The sequence below is a fragment of the Cupressus sempervirens genome, chromosome 5, assembly GCF_028749045.1.
Source record: "Cupressus sempervirens isolate cs-2001-9-10 chromosome 5, ASM2874904v1, whole genome shotgun sequence".
Taxonomy (NCBI): Eukaryota; Viridiplantae; Streptophyta; class Pinopsida; order Cupressales; family Cupressaceae; genus Cupressus; species Cupressus sempervirens.
Genome location: NC_143122.1, coordinates 494062953 through 494066835, shown reverse-complemented (window position 1 = coordinate 494066835; position 3883 = coordinate 494062953). Strand labels below are relative to the sequence as shown.

The 3883-nt window shown below is 34.9% G+C and overlaps 1 long non-coding RNA gene across 1 annotated transcript; it reads left to right on the top strand.

Annotated features, from left to right (window-relative positions):
- Positions 1-381: 381 nt before the first annotated feature.
- LOC149556885 (uncharacterized) lies at positions 382-1211 on the top strand. Its single transcript, XR_016352377.1, has 2 exons — positions 382-825; positions 928-1211. It is a non-coding gene; the product is annotated as an uncharacterized LOC149556885 (long non-coding RNA).
- The last annotated feature ends 2672 nt before the right edge of the window (positions 1212-3883 follow it).

Genomic DNA, 3883 nt, shown 5'->3' with positions numbered 1-3883 from the left:
GAACCCAGCAAGTGCACACTCACATGCTCGTGTGTGGTCTCACCAACTAGACATGAAGATCATAAACAACAAGGGTTGGATGAGAAACAATAAAAAAAATTATAACAAGATCACTCAATTGGTCTATATCTGAAAGTACAAATTCTATACAAATCACTAGTACATTTGAGGTCATTTTTCGACCAAAATTTTTGACCTTCTAATAAAATGGGATCAAATTGGTTGAAATATACAAGAAAACATTTTTTTTTAAATACATGCCCGTGTTGGTCAAAATTTTGACCAACATGAGCTTAATATGCAAAAAGGAAATTTTGTGACACCTATTATCATTAGCCAATAGGATTTCACCTGGGTGATAGCCCACCGAGAATTCCTCACACTACTGTTTACTTTCATGCTTGCTAGCCGAGTTCTGCTACCGCTACTAGGATGTCCATACTGGAGTTATGGTTGGAGATGTGTCGACAACTGGCTAATTGCAATAGGGATGGAGGGTCCACGGGTTCACTGGAGACATTCAAATTGTGGATGGATGGAGGCCACGAGTCTACTATTAGGGCATCACCAGCTCTACAGATAAGGAGTGGGATTTCCCCACTGTGTTGGGCTCTCACTTGCGCATTACCTGCGCATTACCTAACACCTTTGTGGAGCTTGAAATGCTACGCAGTTGCTGTGGAGCCAGGTGAAGGACCATGAGTTAGTTGATGGGAGAACCACTTGATTGCACCGTCTCTCCAACCACTATAATTTTGTCGCTTAGGTTTTCATAAATCTGCCTACTAAGGGGTTTGCTTCAGGGATCACTCGTATGCTATATAGGTTGAACAGTTATTCTTCCTCTATCGCTTTGTTTCCATTCTATTTACATGCTTAATGCTTGTTGATCACCTTGCTTAGATCACTTCTTATTACTTCCCACAGGAAGTGTGATGATGGTAGAAGAGGCAGACAACAACGGCTTGGAGTTCTTCTTTACATTTCTCATATGGACTCTAATTTTTCTTTGTGGATTTATAATTTATTCATGAATTTTTTGAAATCAATCTGGAGTTGTACTACCTGCAAATGCCAATTTAATTTAATGTTTGGTACTTTTCATTTCAAAATTGCAATATGCAGCAATTTATCATTACATGTCAACATAAAGCTTCCGTGACAATGTACTACTGAGCTAAATTTAAATCGTGCTACCATGTTTTATCAAACCAAGAGCTCATAACTAGTTTTCCTATTTTATTACACTCAATCATGCCCATAGTTGGCAATTAACTCAAGCCAAGGTCATGGCTGTCTTGCTCTCTTCAACTGGTTTTAATTCATTCTACAGCCAGCCAGATTGTGTTCATATTTGGGTGCCCTACTCTGCCTATGTGGTTTCAATAAATCTTAGTGGAGAGTTGTGTTGTTTGAATTAATTCATTTTACAGCCAGCCAACTTGTGTTCAACACTTACACTTGAACTCATAGTTCTGCACTAAATTTCTTGTGCCACTATCTACAACAAATTCTGATTGCTTTACCCTATTTACTTAAGTTTTCTGTGAATATGAATTATGGGCATTGAATATTAGTGCATTATGCATACTATTGTGGTCGTGGATTTACATCAAATTTATTTTTCTCTCAACATTATTTTCTAAATCATTAAGTTTGTCAATTTAATTGACAAAATGTATATCGTCTTGTGATTATGAGATAGATTATTTGTTCTTGAAAATTTAACGGCTTCTATTTACTCTGCCTCTTCATTATAAATGCTTCTTATCTCAGTATCAAATGCCCTGACCTTCTCTACCACTGAAAATCTTTAAATTTGTTTCTGCTAGGCCACACTTCAAATTTTCTTTTGTCTCAGTTTCTAGTAGATTCCTTCTCAGTTTATAAATTTCATGTATGAACACAATATTGCCTCTAGTTACAAATTCAAAAAATTGATCATCAGTCTTCCTCCATTTACTTTCTAAAGTGTGGAATCTAAGAGATTCCTGTATCATATATCTATACTAAAACAATTGTTCTATTATCTTTATCATTTATATCAACAAGTGCAGTGATTGATGCTGCTTGCTACTTGAGCTATTCCTTCTTATCTGTATTTAGCACTATTATATTTTATGTTTGAATCATAACTACCATAACAAGTATCTACAGTATTCATACTCAAGATGCTCTAATTTTCAAGACACAAAACCAACACCACCCTTCCAGTCAAGACTATTCTTCCAGTAATACGAACTTGGTGGAGATGCAACCTTATTAATAAAATGTTCTTAAACCTCCCATGTTAGTTCAATGCTCCTATCTGATACTCGCATTAAATTGTACTAAATTATTATTGATTGTTTTGCTATTTGAAGAAAATTACTTAAATTAGTTGATAGAATATAAAACACATTGAAATCATAAGTGAATCTAGATAATCAATAAAATATAAGGGGTCAAACTAAAATCCATCGTTTACAAATATCTCTGCTTTGTTTTCAATGAGAAAATGTAGTTTTTAGGCACATTAGAACAAGAAATAGCATGCAGAGCCTGTAGGGCATGCGGCCTGCACATCAACATTCATAAATGTACTCCAAAAAAGTGCAAAACTCATAGGTTGGAGATCTTTGAAGTTGTAAATAAAACCTTTTTAAAATTAATGTGCTTCCAAGGAGGTTTCTAGTGAATTTGAAGGTTAGATTAGAAGATCTACCTATCTTAACGACCACCTTGAAAGAGTTTGAGCAAAGCTTGCCCATCATCTTCCACTAATACAAATTTGATGTAGATGCTACCTTATTAGTTAAATGTTCTTAAACCTCCCTTGTTAGTTCAATGTTCTTATTCCATATTCACATTCAAATTGTACTAAAGTGGGAAATCATTGCAATATACAACTCAAATAGTAGCTGATACAGGGGGACTACTGATGCCTGCACCTTAAACCCCTACCATGTGCTACACTAAAAAACTATCTGTGCTCCTCAAGTAAAATAAGTATACTAATCTAACAAAATATATGAGACTCAACATGGCATTGATACCATATCATGTCGCCTAAAACTCAAACCTAAAACTTTCCATACTACTTCCATGTGATACTCCCCTATTTGAAGTCAACAATATTATTGTCTCCTATATGACGCCTGAGAAATGAATCTTTCATCTACTCTAGTCTTATTTATAAATAGTCCAAAGCTTGACTGTCTAAAGCTCATCTATGAACCTACATATATGAACCAACCTAAATTTGAACTATCAACATCTATATTTCTATTTTATATTTTGTGCAATCTAGGGTATGTGATGTTTCTTGGTTGTGTTGCTATATGTATGTATGCATCTTTAGTATGTGATAGTTCTGTAAAGACTATCTTTGAAATTAGTGACCCCAATTGGCATTAAATTTTTGTACTACTATATGTGGGAATCTTCATGCTGCAAAATCCAAAGCTCCCAAAGTTAAGTGTGTATAGGCATGTATCATTACCACTTCCCAGGTAGGTCAACCATCCTAGTAACATTTCTAAAATTTCCCCATAAACAGGTCATAGAGATCAAATTGTCCTCCAATTGAAGATCAGGTCATAGAGATCAAATTGTCTTCCAATTGAAGATCAGAGTCAGATCATTGTCTTTCTTGGTCTGATAAGGTTCATCAACATAGGGCTAAATGAAACTCATAGAGATCAAATTGTGCTCCAATTGAAGATCAGAGTTAGATCATTGTCTTTCTTAGTCTAATAAGGTTCACTACTATCAATTGATACCTATTACACAAGACATATACTCTCAGCTCAAAATATAACGAACAAGATTGAATTGCAAGAATCCATTTGAATTTTGATAAAGAGTTGCTGCAAAATGAACTAATTGAAGGAGGAGATCGATC